The 19,234-nt window shown below is 48.7% G+C and overlaps 1 protein-coding gene across 3 annotated transcripts in view; it reads right to left on the bottom strand.

The window, feature by feature from the left end:
- ST3GAL3 (ST3 beta-galactoside alpha-2,3-sialyltransferase 3) overlaps nucleotides 1-19,234 on the bottom strand; it is a 239,393-nt gene that overhangs the window by 138,229 nt on the left and 81,930 nt on the right. The gene's annotated exons all lie outside the window — the stretch shown is intronic.

The following is a 19,234-nucleotide window of genomic DNA, read 5'->3' as shown; positions in this document are numbered from 1 at the left end:
CGTATATACTCCAGTATAAGGCACCCCAAATATCAGTCGAGGCACCTCTTTTACCACAAAAACTGCATAAAGAATGTGCTGAAAAACTCGGCGTCTACACGAGTATATACGGTATGTAACCAAACAGGGACAATATACAAAAGAAAGGGAAACATAGTGCTACAGATAGGTTGTTGAAGTCTAGCTTCTATCAATGTTCCTCGCTGTGTCTTCTCAATGCCACTGTCCTTCAGAGGAGATCCCTCTGCTCTCTCACCAACAAACACACTCAGCTCTATTGACGTGTCATTTACATCCACAAAACTCACTCGTCTCAAGTGTGCAATTCAGTGACTTGTAGAAAGTGGACAGAGCTGCACAGCCACCAGCAGAGTTCAACCTCAGAGCATTTCCATCCCTTCCCGGGCAGCCATTGCAGGCAGGCACTCCGTCTCCATCCCCAGCCCAGGCAGCTGAGAATCGCTGTCTCCATTCTGGACCTTGGCTGAGCCTCTTCTGCTGGGATTGCTTTTGAAAATCCTCCAACCACACCCCTGCTTCCAACATAGCCTGCTTCCATTCATCCTTTAGTGCACTGTGTGAGTTTTCTGAAAGCGTGCCCAGCTACGTCTCAGTCTTTTTATGAAAGGCCATCAGTGGTTTCTCACGGTCGATACAGCAAAGGCAGCGCCGCTGCAAGTGCGGTGCTGGAGAAGCAGGCTGAAAGGTCCACAGACTGCTGAAAGGACAGACACGTCTCCCTTGGGAGACGTGGGGCCCGAGTGCTCCTTAGGGGCAAGGACGGCAAGACTTCGTCTCACAGACTTTGGGCACGTTGGAGGAGGGCCTCGTGGTTGGTGAAGTGCAGGGGCAGCGATGCACTGGCCCAGAGGCTGCAATGATGGGCTCGTGGATAAGAACAATGGGGGGCGGGGGGGCAGTGCAGGACCGGGCGGTGCTTTGTTCGGGTGTGCAAAGGGGCAGCTATGGGTTGGGACTAATGGCACCGGACGACGACAACTTCAGATCAAGTTCCACGCCGACGTTCAAGATCTTCGTCATTTTCCCCCCTGGCTAGTCACTTTGGATATATATCATGTCCAGGTATGCCAAACTACTTCCGTCTCCTCAAAGATTTTGGAAACTCAGGTCTTGGACACACTTGCCCCATAAACTGGTTTCCCATTCAGGCCCAACTCCGTGACTGCTCCGTCTGCACAAAGCCATCTCTGCTCCCTCTGCGAGCAGCAGGCCATCACAGTATTTCTAATAAGATGCTGGGGGGGGGGACACGCTGTTGGGCAAGTGCTGGACTGCTTACCTGTAAGGTCGGTGGGACAAGCCCACCAGAGGCTCCCTAGGAGAAAGATGGGAGACCTTGGCCTACTGAGTCACTATGCTTCAGAAATAAGATGACAGCAAGGCATTTGGTAGCACTTTTATCATGCCCACTGACACCCTGTGGCCATCCTTGCTTGCTTCTCTTTATGCTCACAAAGGGCAAAGCCCCCTGAGGACGAGGATTGTCTTACTTGTCTTTATTTTTATTCAACAAAGCAATGAAATAAATAATATCCTTTCTTTCCCTCAAAGGTGACGCCATCGGAGTCCTGTCTCACAGGTTGAGGAAAGGAGTTCTTAGTCAATCTTCACCTGTCCTTACTGTGATACTTTGGGGAGTCAAGCCTGGTCCCACCCTCGGGCAGGGCTGGGATGTCCAGCCCCAGGCCATAAAAGGCACACAAAATCATCAGTGCCAGCTGCTACCCCATACCTCACCACAGAGAGGGTGTTCCAACTGTCACGTTCTCTCTGACGGCCACTGAGTCAGCTGCCACTTGTAGAGAGGCTGTAATTCTTTAGCAAAGTAGAAAGCCTTGTCTTCCTCCTCAGGAGCGGTTGATGGTTTCAAACTGCTGACCTTGAGGTTAGCAGCCCAACACATAACCACTATCCCACTAGAGCTCCTAGCTGCCATAGTCTCAAGCTCACTGGTACGGAGTCCATTCTGACCCATAGTGACCCTACAGGACAGGAGAGAACTGACCCTGTGGTTTCCAAGACTGTCACCCTGTATGGGAGTAGAAAGTCTCGTCTTTCTCCTCGGGAGCAGCTGGTGGTTTCAAACTGCTGATCTTGTGGACAGCAGCCCAACTTGTACACCACTGTGCCACAGGGCTCCTTGGTCATTACATTCACCAAGAGAACAAATTTACTGCCATTGAGTCGATGCTGATTCAGTGGCCCTACAGGAAGGGTAGAACTGCCCCTGTGAGTTTCCAGGACTATAACTCTTTAGAGAAACAGAAACCTCGTCTCTCACTCCTGCAGCAGCTGGTGGTTTTGAACTGCAGACCTAGCAGCCCTACACATCACCACTATGCCATGGAGCTCCAGTAGGCATCAAATCGACCAGCCAAACTCACCGCCTTCGGTGGAGTCAGTGCTGACTCACAGCGACCTGACCATGTGGGTCATGTAACCACTGCACCCCAGGCCTCCTCCTACAGCCCTCACATTAAAGATGAGCTCATTGCATGTTTGGCCAGCATGGCCTGTAAGTGATCTCGTAAATATCTAAAAGGTCCTTGGCAGGAAAAAGGTCCCCGCGCTCCTGCCAAGGAAGAGAAAATCGTGCGCACAGAGAGCCTCAGCCCTGGAGGAATGAGAAGAGGGTGGGTGAGCTGCTTGGGTGAGCTCCCAGTCACCTGGAGACGATGGGCACAGGCCTGCGGAGCAGACAGCAGCCCCGCGTGCGCAAGGACCCCAGCAGCAGACCACACTCCTACTGCGGCAGCAAGTGCCTTGCCACTGCAAACTTCCCTCTTTGTGTTCGCGCACAATCCTCGAGGGCCGCCTCCAAACTCCAGTCTAAATGCAAGAAGGTGAGATGGAAAGGCTAGGCTCCACATGCTAATTTAACCCTGATGGTTTCCGGGTGGCAAAATCACAGGTAATGTTTATTCTCCATATTTTTGGAGACTTTCCAGCATGAATATGTATTATTTGCATCCTCAGAGGGGGAAATATTTTTAAAAAAAACAAAAACAAAACACTTTAATCCAGCTCTAGGGCTTCAACCTCTCAGTCACGGAACCAGGGCAGAGGGGGGCAAGGTTCGCAATGGGCTTCCTTATTCAACAATTCCTAAGTGACTGGGTCTCCCGTTCTGTTTTTCCTTCCTTCTTCCCTCCCATCCACAAACAGGATCGAGTGCGTAGAGTGCAGCGGGTTAGGCCTTAGGCTGCTAACCAGCCACCAGGTTCGTGGTGGTAGAAACCCAGCGGAGGTGCCGCAGAAGAAAGACGACGCTGTCTGAAGAGCTCACCTTTGCCCTGTGCCCGGGGGGAAAGGAGTTAATAGACATTTTAAATAAACATAAAGTGTGATGAGGGTCAGCAGGGGCAAGGACTAACAACGCAAAGCCTTTAAAATATTATTTCCAGTGTTAAGGGGAGTGTGGGTCCCCAAAACACGGGTCTTTAGGGCAGAAGATCCCAGTGCGATGGCAGACATTTCAGATGGAAGTTGGCATCGTGATACATTTTGCTTTAAAGTTTAAAGACACAGATGTATAAATCATGTCTGGCCTTTCATTACTGGTGTTTGCGCTAAAGAATATTAAGACAACTTCAGCTATAAACCATTCTGACAGCTAGAGGAAGATCTCCATAGTCAATCAATTGGGACATTTGCTTAGCAGGCTACTGAGCGAGACTCTGCGGCCTTCTCCCTCTCGGGGTAACAAACAGGTCATTTTCATGTCCAGCAGCCCAGGCTCCGGCTCGTCCAGGCTTTCAGGCCGGAGGCAGCCATGTGGTGTGCTGTGCAGGGACCAGACCGAATTCCAGCGCACAGCGCAGCAGAGCCGTGCTGCACGCGGTGTGCTCACGAGGAACCCAGCACGACGGGAAGTCTTTATGGCGGTCAGATGTTTCCTGAGTCTGGTTCCTGCAGGGGAATAAACGAGGACGGGCTCCGTCTTTCCAGCCACTGGACAACTTTCCAGAGCTCAAATTATGCGGCCAACGAACGGCATGCGGGGGGCTACCTGCCACAGTATAGAGCCGACACACATCTGTTATCCACCATGTGTGAGCCCCAGGTGTAGAACAAGTGGGGGAAAGAAAGAGAAATGCTCCCTTGAGCAGCCTGCAACACATCTAAAGCTAAACAACACACACACAAACGGAAATCAGAGGGGCGAGGGAGTCTGCTGTTCATTCACAGCCTGCAGACGACTCCACACCAAGCCGTGGGTCAGACCACCAGCTGACCCACAGGCTGTTTGTCCTGTAAGGACTGGCAGTCTTGGAAACTCTATACAGGGTTGCTGAGAGTCAGACTCAACTCAGTGACCGTGGGTCTGGTTGGGGGGTTTATTCTCTACAGCAGGGGTCCTCAAACTTTTAAAACAGGGGCCAGTTCACTGTCCCTCAGACCATCACAGGGCCGGACTAAAGTTTAAAAAAACTATGAACAAATTCCTATGCGCACTGCACATATCTTATTTTGAAGTAAAAAACCAAATGGGGCAAAAACACCCGGCGGGCCAGATCAATGTCCTCAGTGGGCCGCATGTGGCCCGCGGGCCGTAGTCTGAGGACCCCCGCTCTTCAGGCTCACTCACAATGGTGAGCAAGAACAAGAATGTTCCTGACTTCTTCAAGGGAGTTCCAGTTTTGTCAGGGAGGTCGTAGAAACGGTGAACAAATAAATGGACAAAATCGCTGGAGAAGGGGCTGAAGATTATTCAACCATGCAGCGGTGGGCAAGGTGATAACAGCAGACGATGTTAGGGTGCTTATGGAGAGCTTCCTGGAAGAAGAGACGGCTGGGCTGAGACCTGAGTCAGCTAGGGGAGGTCTGGAGTGAGTGCATGGCAGAAGGAAGCTAAGGGGAGCAACCTTGGGGCCCTCGCGGAGCAGACAGAGGCTGGGAACAGGGCGGGGAGCAAAGGAAGGCGGGGAAAGAAGTTACTAAGAAGCACACAGGAGCCAGGTCCGGAGGGGCCTCGGAAGCCAGGATAAAATGTCGATTCTAGCTCAAGAACAACACTGAGCTCTGCTTAACACCAGGGGATCATGGGATCGGATCTGTATGTCTCAATACAGGCTTGGCCGCGATGTGGAAACAAAACGGCTAACTCTGGCAGCAGAGTAAAAGGCACGTTAGGGGAGAGCGAGCGTAGGCAGGGCTGTCAATGAGGAGAGGGCCCAGTGTTCCCTGGAAGAGGTGGGAGCTGCCTGAACAAGGCAGGGGCCAGTGGAACTGGGTCTTCTCTTTTTGGAAAAAAGGACGGAAAGCAAACATGAACTTAGAGGGCTTCGTGACTGGCTGTGAACCCGAGAGCTACAGGAGAAGGACCATACCCAAAGGTGGGGCTCAGACAAATACATGTGGGCTCTTGCTCGGGTGGGATGGGGTCTCCATCACATGTCGCCGCCTCTCCTCTGCCAGTGCTAACTGGACCACGGGCGGGCCTCTGACCCAGAGGAACACAATCTGCATGCCTTGAGAAGGCAGGCAGGATCTACATTTTGGAGATCTGGAATGGGATGTAAAGAGATGCTGAGGCAGGTGGTAGGAGACACCAACGAAGAAATAGGAGCCACTATTGGGAGGCTAGGAGCCCACCTTGACGGGGGCCCCGAGATCACGTTCACAGGAGACTCACAACGTGGCTGTTAAGGGCAGCCAGACACCTTGGAGAGGTGCCTTAGATCCAGAATGTTCTCCCACTTCTACACTCTGTGGCAGACAGCTAGCTACACCACTGAGCCTCTTGTTCCCAGAGGCCTAGGGGGTTGCCATTGCCTCAGCTCCCACGAGTCTTGTTGACCTGCAGCTCAGACTCTCCTTTTACTGTCTCATGTGGGCCTAGCCAACTTCCAGGCCTCCGCTTGCTTGATTTTTAAGTGTTTTTAGGATTTTTCTAAATGGGTGTATTTCCACAGAACTGGCAGAAATAGGCCTTCAACAGGTAGGCAGACGGACCACGGGTGGTCTCCGCAGGATTGTCTTGACATATATATGTCTGTCGGTCCACAGTTCTTCATGAGCACCGTAATTTGCATGCACACCTTCTGCTGTCATCTTCCTGTGCACTGTCTGACTTGCACATGCATAGCAGGCAACTGGAAGTACCTCCGTGGGTCAGGGGCAGCTGCGTCCTCAAATAGGTGGTAGGTGTGCTTTCTCAGGAAGCGCTGGAGCATGTGGACGTGGAGTAAGTGGAGAAGAGGCTCCAGTCTTCAGCTTTCATACAAGGCACATCGTTGTTGGTAACTGGGCATAAGAGGTCCACCTGAAACCAGGCTGGATCTAGGTGGGACGCACACTTGCCCCACAGGGTGTGACTCCCAGAAGCAAGAGGCCTCGACTTGGGCCTTGGATGACAGCTCTGCCCCCCTTTGTGGGTGAAGCCTTCAGCTGCTGGCTTACTGGCCCATCAACAGAACTGACACTGTAATGGTCACATGAACACCACTTTCTTATGGCAATTTCTCCACCGCTTAGACCCTGGAGGGATCTAATCTCTAGTCCCTTAATTTGCTCTCCACCCATCTGAGTCACAAGCAAACAAAACCCGAGTAAATGAAATTTCTGAAACTATATGAAGGAAAAGCAAAGGGGGAAATCAGTATGGATGACAACTCCATGTAACGAAGACCCAACTCCTCACAGCTGGACCAGCAGGTCATCACATCGTGAGAGTCAATGTCATCGAAGCAGCAGTCGAGCGAGCCAAAGACGCGGTGCACTAGGTGAATCTGCGGCACCAGGCCTTGTTAGAGGACTGAGAGCAAGGGTGTTACTTTGAAAAGTGAAGCAAGCCTCACCCAAGCCATGCTGGTCGCCATCGCATCACATGCACGTAAAGTTGAACACTGAATAAAGGAGACTGTAGAAGAACCGATGCATTTGAATTGTGGGGCTGGAGAAGAATATTCAAGGTACCAGGGACTGCTAAAAGGACAAACCAATCTGTGTTGGACGCAGTCAGGCCAGAGGGCTCCTTAGAGACAAAGACGGCAAGGCTTCGTCTTACACACCGTGGACGCTGTCAGGAGAGACAGGTCCTTAGAGAGAGACCTCATGTTTGGCAAAGTGGAAGGGCAGGGACAAAGGGGAAGGCCCTCCAGGAGCTGGGTGGGCACAGGGTGGCATCAGGGGCCCAGGCGTAGGACCAGTTGCGCGGGTAGCAGTGCTTTGTCTGTTGGACACAAGGGCGCTATGGGGCGAAGCCACCTCGATGGCGCCCAACAGCAGCGAAAGAGAGAAGAAGCCTGAAGACGGAGAATAAAATGTCGCCATTAATTTATGGAGACATGGAAGAAAGATCAATGCAAGAAAAGCAGGTGAAAGAAGTGGCAGGGTGAGGGTAGAGGGTGCTGAAGAAGGTGAGAATGGATCACAAGGATCAGAATGTGACAAGAGGTAGAGGGAACTAGTGACCGAAGAAACGCCACTGGGTTATTCACTGGGAGGGCGTCTGTGTGACACGCGCTCACAGCCCTCAGGGGATGCCGACCCACAGCTACCCTACAGGACCGGGTTCCCAGCCTGTACTCCTTCATGGGAGTGGAAAGTCTCGGCTTTCTCCAGCAGAGAGGCTGGTGGTTTTGAACTGCTGACCTTGCTGTTAACAGCCCAACACAGAACCACTGTGCCACACGGCTGGCTCCCCTCTGAGTGTGGGGGAACAATTTCTGTACGCTACTCAGATGGCAAGGACTCAGCTCTGAATGAGTTGCTGAGGGTGGACGGTGTAGTGGACTTTATTTCAAGAAGCGTCTCAGATTTACGATGTTAATTTAATTTACCAAATATAGAGTTCTTACTGCACTCAAGAGACCGTACAAAAGTTCAGACACGGTTTCTGACATCAAAGAGTTTAGAAACCATCGAGGGAAAACGCAGAGATAAAAATAGCTGTATTAGAGGCCTCTAGAGGAGCTGCTGTACACGTGCAGATGCGAGATAAAGTCGCGGGGTGCGGGGGGCGTGGCTGGGGGAACTGGGGAAGAGTGTGGAGGTGGGATTTGGGCCGGGATGAGGTGCTCTAGGAGAGGCCCTGCAGTTGGGTGGGGACAGCTAAGGGCAGTCAGCTTGGTATGCAATCGAGCGAGGCGTGGGGTCAGGGAGGGAAAATCATCCCTCAGGAATCCATCAGGACCGCTTCTTTCAGAAGGTCCAAATGCGCGTGACTGAAAGGGAGCCAGTCCAGACAGCCGTTTACTTTCAAAGCCTATTTTTAAAAGGTGAGTCACCGTGAAAATTGAGGAGGAAACTGCTATGTCATGCCAGGAGACAAAAGGCATTTGGCTGGGGCTCAGGGGCAGGACACCCCCTGGGGCATCAGGGCCCACAGGCAGACCAGGAAGTCTGGGAGTAGCTAGAATTCTACTAAGTCATTGCCCTCAAAGGAGGGGGGGGAGGGAGGATGGCACGGCTCAGAAACACCTGTGGGTACAACAGCAGCAGCTAGACTAAAAATGGAACTGGGCGTGTGGTGAATGAAGCAGAGGGAGACAGAAGGCAGGAGCGTGGGAAAGTTGGGTTTCCGGCGCCCTGGAAATAGGAAAGGACATTGATGAATGTAAAGCAAAAGGCAGTATGGCCAAGCAGAGACGAGAGTTGGCCGAAACGGGTCCATCCGTGCGGTTAGCCTGTTTCCTCCCCAAAGCGGGCAGTCCACGGGCGGGATCCCAGGGAGCATGGGCAGAGTCCCGAACAGCTGTACCTTGGGGGGCATTTTCTGGACGAGAGAGGCACTGCTGAAAGGGCCTCTCCTGAGTAAGCACGGGTGGAAAGGCAATCAGCGGGTCCATGAAGTTGAGATACAGGGGAGGTAAAAAGCCAGCAGTCCAGAAGATGTGGTCACGGGCAGGGCCGTACAGGGAACGACAGGAAAGCTTCGGACGGACGGCATTCCAGAGGAGAGCGAGCGTGAGCTGCGAGCCAAGAGGCCAAGGTCCACATCCAGGCTCTGCCATTTTCAAATGGGCAGCTTTGGATAAGTTAATTCATCTGTTTTTCGGTTTTGGGTCATTTTTTTTACGTTCCTTAACCTTGTTGCTGTTATCTGCCAAGACTCACAGCAACCAAACTCCGGGCGCAATGAGTCAAGCCCAGCCTGGCCTGGTGTAGTTGATCTTAACCAAAACCCAACTCTGTGGCGGCCGTCACCTTGACTCTAACTCAGAACGAGTCCAACGACACAGTAGCATTGCCCCCGAAGGTAGCCAAGACTCACCTCCACAACCCAGGAAACCACAGGATCGCCTCCAGGACAGTGGGTGGGAATTCTGGTCTGAATCTTGGAAGCAGCGGCTGCCGCGTCTTCCCGCCCGCCCACGGACCACAGACCACTGCCTACCGGGGCCCCGAACTTAATCCTACCGAGCCTTAGTTTTCCCATCTGGAAAAGGGGTAGTACACGTCGGCCACCTCTTCCCCACAAACCTTGAAACTAGCCGAAAGCAGAGTTCGACACTGTTCAGAAAAGAACACGTTGCCAGGGGAGGGGTGGGGGGGGGATGAAATGAAAGGAGAGCAGACAACCAACCAAACGAGCACACCTTCCTCGCTTGACTCCAGACTCACTCAAACTGAGGGTGAAAGGCATGTTTGAGCTAGAGGGGGAATGCAAACATAGACTGGGCATTAGAAAAGATGAAAGAATTACTGTTCATGTGAGATCATGATGTAAATAGTTATATAAAAAAATAAAGGCTCTTATCTGTTCGAGGTGCAGACTAAAGCATTTCTGGACAAAATGACATGATGTCTGGGGTTTACTTTTGTTTTGTTTTGTTTTTTTGGGGGTTTACTTTTTAAAAATCTCCAAATAATAATAATAAACAGATAAATAAATACAAATTGTGAGAGCCGGGCCCGCACTGCAGACATGTGCCAAAGAGCCTGGGCCAGGATGAGACTCTGAAGTCATTTTCCACATGGCGTTCCTTCCTTCATCTGGGAAAAAGATGTACTTGATAGGCAGTCATTAAAAGAACATCGCACCATTCCATTCTCAAGAGATAATGTAGTACATTAAGACCCAGCGAAGAAACAAAAATGAAAGATGTTCAACAAGGTTTTTTATATTTTACCATGAGAACTGTGTCCATTACTTTACTTATATTAGAGTAGGGAAGACACCCACTTCTTAAAGTCGCCATGAAGACATCCAAAGTAATCACTGATTATCACTGCTATCAATCATATGAAACATTAAGAGTGAAAGGCATGGGGGGAAACTGGGGGCCTCACAGACTGCCGAGAGCAATGAGAAATGGAACAATTGCTTTAGAAAGTGCTTAGCACTTTCTCAAGAGATTAACCATAGAGTTATCATACACCCACTGCCATTGGCTGATTCCGACCCATAGTAAGTCGTTAAGACAGAATAGAAATGCCCCTTTCAGGTTTCAGGGACTTTAAATCTAGACAGGGACAGACAGCCTCATCTTTCTCCCAAGAAGCAGCTGCTGACCTTTCATTAGCAGCTCCGTCCATAACCCACGAGGCCACCAGGGCTCCAAGAGGCACCACGCATGGCATGGTACACACGCAAGAGAAACGAAAATCTATGTCTACACAGGAACGTGAGCAGGATTTGTCATAAGAGCTAAGCAGCAGAAAGAGTCTACAACTGATAAGTGGATACATGAAGTATGGTCTATCTTCAGGATGCTATTATTTGGCGGTAAAAAGAATGCAGTACTGAAAAACACGACAACATGGATGAACCTTGCAAACAACATGTTAAGTGAAAGAAGTCAATCACAAAACACCACGTGACTCCATTTATCTGAAAAGTCCAGAATGGGAAAATCTCGAGGGCCAGAAAGTAGGTTAGTAGTTTGTTAGGAGCCATCCCGGCCATGCTGTGTAATAAAGCTACAGCCTGGTGGAAGGAGCCTCTGCAGAGCAGGGCTCCCCAGGGAGGGTGGGTCTCCAACAGCAGTTGCCTACGGTTAGGGCTAGTTAGGAGGAACTAGGGAGTTGAACATTCTAAAATCTATTGTGAATGTAACTCTGGTGAATACGCTAAAACAAAACACACAAACCTGCTGTCCGTCCACTGTTAAGTGGGTGAATCCTATGATATGTGAATGATACTTCAATGAAGCTTTTACAAAAAAGAAAGAAAACGTGGCGGACAGACCCCTTCCCTCTAAGGAAGTGTCACCCATGTGGCAGTCTTAGGTTAGGGGCTTCTGAGGACAGACCTTTGTCTGCACCTCCAAAACCTCGTTTCTTTATAACTTATAGTTGTAATTTAGGGCTGGATGGGAACGTTGCCTAATCTTTGATTTGGAATTTCCCCATAACTATACTCTTTGAGTCCTCTCAAAGGGAACACAATTTGCTATGATCCATGCAATTGAATGCCTCTGTACAGTCAATAAAACATGGGCAAATCTCTCTGGTATTCTCTGCTTTCAGTAAAGACTTTTATGACCCCAGCAACGACGCTCTCTGTTCCACAACCTCCTCTGAATCTAACTAAGTTCTGGCCGTTCCCTGTGGCGTGATCTTCCTGCCAACGCGTCCTTGAAAGTGATCTGCACATCAGTGCCCTCTCGTTTCTACATTCTGTGGGACCCCTTTCCCTGAGGGGCACAGGTCTGGATCTCTTCCAGGGAGCTGGCCAGGTGGCTCTCTGGCAGGAGACTTTGGCATAGGAGAGCGAGAGAGAGAGCGCTTCCATCACCGCATCTAGCTGTGCAAGCGGCCCACGCGGTCCCCGGTCAACTCCTGGAGCCGGGCGTGTGGCGAACGCCTTCCGTGCAGCTCGGACTGCTCCCTACAGCACCGTCAGCTCGGGCACACGCCACCTCCTGCCTTGAATCCACGCCGAGCAGTTCCTTTCGGAACAGCGACCCTGTATATTCCTTCCACCCTTTCTCGCCCTTGCAGATGCCATCCACAGTGCCGGCTTGTCTTCCGCTGGCTCTCTGAGGCGGACAACGGCTGCGCATGCTCTTCCCGTCTGATTTCCTAACCCCACGTCTCGGCACGCTTCCGTCTAGAACCCTTCCTGTCTCTGCTCAACCGCTCAGCTTTGAAATCCGCTCAGCTTTCCAACGTCGCCACTCCGTCCATTCTGTTTGGCTACTCAGCACTCATGAGCACGCTGCAGAGCCTCCTCCGATACCCGTTTGGTCTTTCTGATGAGCTTTTGCTTGCTTCGTGTCCGATGTCTGACATCATCCTGTAACGCAGCTGGTCTCCAGTCACAGTGCTCTAGCCTTAGAGCTGTTCTTAAATTGCTTTCTAAAATTAGGGGGGACAGGCTCACGGTTGTGTTTCAGCTCTTGTGGACTTTTGCTACTTTTTCAAACGATTGGAACTTGCATGTATGTGAGCAACGGACTGTCTTTTCTATAGTCGGCCCTGGCTTTGTTCCGAATGATGACACTGATCTTCTCACAGGCGCAGTCGGCTGGATTCTTAAGGGTTCTATCTGCCAACAGACCTGGTTGCTTGTCTACAATGTTGAAGATTCTATTTCCAATGAATACGTGGTGAAGTCTTGCAAATTTCTGTCATGTGCCCTTCAACTTAGTTTCTATTGCCATGTTTCCAACTTTTGCATTCCAGTCACCATACTTATCAATGGATCTTGATTGCACATTTGATCAATTTCAAACTGCAGAAAATTATCTTCAGTTTCTTAATCGTCAGCATTGGTAGTTGATGCCTAGATTTGAGTTAGTAGTCATATTAACTGGTCTTCCTTGTTGGTGTATGAATCATCCTGTCACTGAGAGCATTGTACGTCAGAAGAGACGTGAAATATTCTTTATGACGATGAACGCAACACCATTCCCCTGGACTGTGTCGCTCTAGGGGTGGTAAACCAAATGACGGACAAGTCAAAACGGCCAATAGCAAGTTCATTTCATCGCACGAACGGCTAGAGCATTGATGGTTGGGTATTCAAGTACTTTTTTTTAATAACAAAAATGATTTATTGCTGTCATTTCATCAGTATGGGGCTCCTGATTTATTTATTCCACATTTTTTGTGCTGAATCAATGTTGATTGTGAGAATTATTGTCATTTTTTTCTTTATTGGTTTTTAATCATTTTATTAGGGTTCATACAACTCTGATCACAATCCATGCATACATCAATGGTGTAAAGCACATTTGTACATTCATTGCCCTCATCATTCTCAAAATATTTGCTCTCCAACTAAGCCCCTGGCATCAGCTCCTCATTTTCCCCCTCCCTCCCCGCTCCCCCTTCCCTCATGAACTCTTGATAATTTATAAATTATTATTTTATCATATCTTACACTGTCGGACGTCTCCCTTCACTCACTTTTCTGTTGTCTGTCCCCCAGGGAGGAGGTTATATGTAAATCCTTGTAATTGGTTTCCCCTTTCCACCTCACCCTCCCTCTACCCTCCCAGTATCACCACTCTCACCACTGGTCCTGAAGGGATCATCTGTCCTGGATTCCCCGTGTCTCCAGTTCCTATCTGTACCAGTGTACATCCTCTGGTCTGGCCAGAATTATAAGGTAGAATTGGGATCATGATAGTAGGGGGTGGGGGTAGGAAGGATTTAGGAACTACAGAAAAGTTGTATGTTTCATCGTTGTTACATCGCACCCTGACTAGCTCATCTCCTCCCGGAGACCCTTCTGTAAGGGGATGTCCAGTTGCCTACAGATGGGCTTTGGGTCTCCACTCCACACTCCCCCTCATTCACAATATGATTTTTTGTACAGGCTGGTGTACTTCTTCCATGTGGGCTTTGTTGCTTCTGAGCTAGATGGCCGCTTGTTTAGCTTCAAGCCTTTAAGACCCTAGATGCTATATCTTTTGATAGCCGGGCACCATCAGCTTTCTTCACCACATTTGCTTATTTACTCGCCTTGTCTTCAACGATTGTGTTGGTAAGGTATGCATAATGGAATGCCAATTTAATAAAAGAAAGTATTCTTGTATCAAGGGAGTACTTGAGTAGAGGCCCCAAGTGCATCTGCTACCTTACTACCAAACCTATAAATATGTGCATATAGATCTATTTCCCCATCCTCACATATAAATATATTTACATATGTACCTGCCTTTATTTAGATCTCTATAAATGCCCTTTACCTCCTAGCTCTTTCCTGTATTTCCTTTGACTTTCCTCTTGTCCCACTATCATGCTCAGCCTTCATTTGAGATTCAGTAATTCCTCTTGGTTACATTACCCTTGGTCATGCCCTACCAGACCTCCCACACCCTCCTCACCACCTATTTGGATCACTTGTTGTTCCCTTGTCCCTGGGTTTGTTAACGCCACTGCTTTCAAGTACTTTTGACGACTTCAAAGTTCCTTATTCATACACTGCATATTCCATGTGATGATTCTCAACGGATGTTTGCAGCTGTTCTTCTCATTTTGAGTCATGTCACATGACCAGATAAACATTCCAAACCCCATCCACATCATTAGGTCGTATTTGGAGAGCCTACCACCTGAGGGGCTGCTGCTGCTGCTCATGACACGTCCATGGGCTAATTCTCAAAGACAGAAACCACCAAGCCCTTCTCCTTATCATGGACACTGTGCTGGACGCTGGCCTCCATGAGTGACCCTGCTGGCACCTGGTTGGAGAGCTTCCAACATCACGGCAACACGCAAAGCCCAACACCCATTTTTGTTTTTTCATATTATCTTTTTTTCCTTTTTTTGTACTCCAGGCCGCTGGCTTGTAAAATGTCCTGTATATTGGAATTGCTTGAATATGCTCTTATGATGAGAGTCAGGTTAATCATTGTTGATTAATGATCGAGGGCACAATGATTTCTTTTCCTATAATATATGAAGGCTTATACTGTCAGACTGTCTTATTATTGGTGATGCTACATTGGATCATTTAATTAAGTGTTGACCCCCAGAATATTTTTCCCTTTCTTGGTGTCTAATTATTAATTGATAAATAGAAAAGCTAGTAAGTCATTTTTTTAAAAAAAGATAGCATTTTATTGGGGGCTCTTACAGATCTTATGACAATCCGTATATCAATTGTATCACGCGTATTTGTACATAAGTTGCCATCATCATTTTCTAAACATTTACTTTCTATTGAGTTGAGCCCTGGTATCAGCTCCCCCCGCCCAATAACCCCTTGATAAATTATAAATTATCATTATTATTTTCATATCTTACAGTGACTGCTGTTTCCCTTCACCCACATTTCTGTTGTTTGTCCCCCTTGGGTGGATGGGGGTGTTATGCCTCAATCATTACAATCGGTTCCCCCTTCCTCCTCTGTTCCCCTCCCCTCCCCCCTACCCTCCTGGTATCGCTTTATCTGACCTGGATTTCTTATGTCGTGAGCTCTTATCTGTACCGGCATACATGCTCCAAAGGTCTAGCTAGAACTGAAAGACAGGACTGGGGTCATGGTAGTAGGGGGTGAGGAAGCTTCAAAGAACCAGGACAATGTTGTGTGTTTCATCCGTGCTATACTGTGCCTAGTTGTCAGTCAACATTCTTAATGCGCTAATGATACAGGGGTTAGGTGGGAAACCACCCCTGTTTTTAGGAGATGTAAGCTGGGAGATTTATAGGGGGGAATGTCCAAAGTTGTTCTCTTAATAGTACAGGGGGGAAATTGCATATTTCTACGTAGAAGAGACTGCAGATGTGGCAGGATGCTAACCGGGGAATCTAGTTGCAAGCCTACTGGTGCTTCTACTGTTCTTCTAACTCTTTCACAGGCTTGACTTTTCTTCACAGTAAAATGCTGAGGGGAAACACACAGGTAAGGCTTAAGATCAAGGGAACCTGGGGTGGCGTATTGGTTTGCACTCGGCTGCTAACTAGAAGGTGGGTGATTTTGGCAAACTCCTTCCATAAAGAGCACAGCCAAGAAGACCACCGGAGCACCTCACCTCTGCAACACGGGCAGGCACCGAGAGGAGGGGTCCACCTGGCAGCTGCTCACAACAGTAACACGATGAGTCAGAATGGAGCCCTGGGACCAGAGCGTGTGGTCATTTCAGCAGAATAACACCAGCAGATGTCAAAGAAGGCTGAAGCCAGGATCGCTCCTTCTTTCAAAGGGAGGGGATGGGGGGAATCACAGATAAGACACCATGAAACCAAAGTAATCAAATTCAATGCCGTGGAATAGATTCTGACGTCCAGCCATCCTGTGAGTCAAGGTGTACCTGCCCCACTGGGGTTTCCAAGGCTGTAGCCTTTTCCGTTTGTTCAAGGCTGTAATTTTTATGGAAGCAGACTGCCTCGTCTTTCTCCCCAGGAGTAGCTGGTGCATTTGAACCATCAACCTTCTGGCTAGCGTCTGAGTGCTTTAAGTGCTGCTCCACCAGAGCTCCTGGCTGTCAGGTAGGCACTAAAAACACATCTGCTAGAGTTCGGTTACATGTGGACCAAGGTAACAGCCCACCTATAGTTTAGTCACTCATAACCCTTCACTGCTTCTTCCTCACTTCCATGTGAGCCCTTATCAGAGCATTTAGAGTACAATTTAAAAACCCACCGGTTCAGTTATTTGAAAAAGGTTTAAAAATAAAGGCAGTGTCATCCCAAAAATGAAAAGTTATTTCCAATATGACTCAGCTTACTGAACTATAAAAGGTGAAAATACGAAGGTGGGTTGGAAAGGGGGAACCGATTACAAGGTTCTACATGTGACTTCCTCCCTGGGGGCAGACAACAGAAAAGTGGGTGAAGGGAGACGTCAGACACTGTAAGATATGACAAAATAATAATTTATAAATTATCAAGAGTTCATGAGGGAGGGGGTCATGGGGAGGGAGGGGGAAAATGAGGAGCTGATGATAGGTGCTTAAGTGGAGAGCAAATGTTTTGAGAATGATGAGGGCAATGGATGTACCAATGTGCTTGACACAATGGATGGATGGATGGATGGATGGATTGTGCTAAGAGATGTATGAGCACCCCCAAAAAAATATTTAGTAAAAAAAAAAGGTAAAAACACAAGCTATTTTTAAAAGTCACATGGGATAGTGTGGTAGATATATAATTGTCAATTTGAGGATTAAGAGTGTAGGGGTGGAGTCTAGCTTATCCATCAGATCATAGTCAATGAAGTCTGTGTGGGCCTGGCCTTCTCCTGAGAATTCTGGGAAATGCGGTACTTCCTCCTTGGAGGGGTAAGACACCTCTCTCTCTCTGCCACTCCCTGGGAGACATAGTAGCTGACATGACACATGGACCCACCCTGATGCAGCCCTGGGTGCTGGAGAAGCCATGCAGGTCCCCTGCCAGCGCTGAGATGTTTCCAATGCTACTGGACCCAAAGACTTTCTTACCCACTGGCCTGTGATCTACATTCGGCATCACTGCATGTGTTTCGTGAGTCTGAAGAGGACTTTATAGATTGGTATTGAGCATATGTGCTAATACCAGATTTATGGACTTGATCTGGACTGGGCTGGAACATTTTCTCAATGTTCAATTACTCTTGTATATAGATCTCTTTATTTCTTTTTTTTTAAGTTTTATTGGGGCTCATACAACTCTTATCACAATCCATACATACATCCATTGTGTCAAGCACCATTTGTGCATTCATTGCCCTCATCATTCTCGTAGCATTTGCTCTCCACTTAAGCCCCTGGCATCAGATCCTCTTTCTTTTTTCCCCCTCCAGATCTCTTTCTTATACACATATGTGTGTCCATGGATTTGCTTCTCTAGTCTGCCCAGACTCACACAGCAAAAGGCACCGAGAATGTAGCGAAGCGGCTTTTGAGCACTAGTACATGAAAGATCAAGCCTGTCATGGAGCCGTGGATGCCAGGCAAAAAGCACATCACTGGGAAAAGCACCCACTTCCAACAGATGGGTAAAGAGTCACATTAGAAGGTACTAGCTGACAGCTGGGAGAGGGATATGGAACTAAACTCAACATCCTAAAAAAGACCATGCTTACTGGCCAGAGGAGACCGGTGGAACCCTCCAGTCTGTGGACCTCAGTCACTCTTTTGGTCTGGAAATGAGCTCACCCCCCGTGCAAGCAGGTCTATACGTGAACAAGAAGCCTCGGTGACACTGCGAGTTAGGCAGTGAGTTGCTAACCGCAAGGTCAGTGGTTCAAACCCATCAGCCACTCGGCGGGAGAGAGATGAGGCTGTCTGGTCCTGTAAAGACTTCGTCTCAGAATCCCTACAGAGGGTCATTGTGGGTCAGAAGTCAACTCAACAGCAATGGGAAAGGGGGAACAATAACGCTAGTGAGGTTTCGGTTTTGGAAAGGGGGGACAAAAACGCTAGATATATGCACACTTGAGCATATCAATCATTTCAGATAAAAAAAGGCAACGCTTGCCCAGGGACAAGCTGCACAAGGGTTAGGAAAAGAAGAGGTACAGACACGGGAAGCGCAGGGAGGAAGTGAGATAAGTGAGGTTTCATTGTGGGAACTGCAATCAGTGAGATAAAACAATGCGTATGAATTGTATGAAAACCTACCTTTCTTCATCCAATTTACAACAAGAAGGTTTTGTTTGGTTTTGTTAAGGCAGAAAGACAACATACATATGTGGGAATACAAGAGGGCAGGATCTACTGGATATGTTCAGTTTCGAATCAGCCGACTTCTCAGATTCCTTCTTTCTTATTTTTCTATTAGCCTCCATGATCCTGGAGGAGAAAGAAATGATGCTCCAACATTTGAAAGCACACAACTGGAAAACAAAGAGAGGTGTGTGTTTGTCTTAAGAAATATGTTTTCCCTCCCAACTACACAAACAGCACGGTGCACATACACAAGCATGTTCTTGTCAGGTGCCATGAAGCCAGTTCCAACCCACAGTGACGCTACAGGCACACAGAAGGAAACACGGCACAGTCCGTACCCTGCCGGCAATAGTTCCGATGCGTGAGCCTGTTGCTGCGGCCGTGGGGTCACTCCATCTCATTGAGGGCCTTCCTCTTTTTCTCCGCCCATCCCCTTCATCCTGCATCGTGTCCTTCTCCAGGGACTGGTTTCTCCTGACAATCTGCCCAAAGCATGTAAGACGATGTCGCGCTGTCCTTGCCTCTAAGGAGCGCTCAGGCCTTGGTGCTCCCAACACAGGCCGCCTTGTCCTTTTGGGCAGTCCATGGTAGTTTCAATATTCTTTTCCAGCACCACAATTCCAATGTGTCCACTCCTCTTCAGCCTTCCTTACTTCGTCTCCAACTGTCACATGCACAGGAGACAATGCAGGATCAGGTGCACCGTAGTCCACAGTGACATCCTT

The sequence above is a fragment of the Tenrec ecaudatus genome, chromosome 1 (genome assembly GCF_050624435.1).
Source record: "Tenrec ecaudatus isolate mTenEca1 chromosome 1, mTenEca1.hap1, whole genome shotgun sequence".
NCBI lineage: Eukaryota > Metazoa > Chordata > Mammalia > Afrosoricida > Tenrecidae > Tenrec > Tenrec ecaudatus.
Note: the sequence above shows the minus strand (reverse complement) of the source record. Positions and strands in the feature narration are given on the sequence as shown.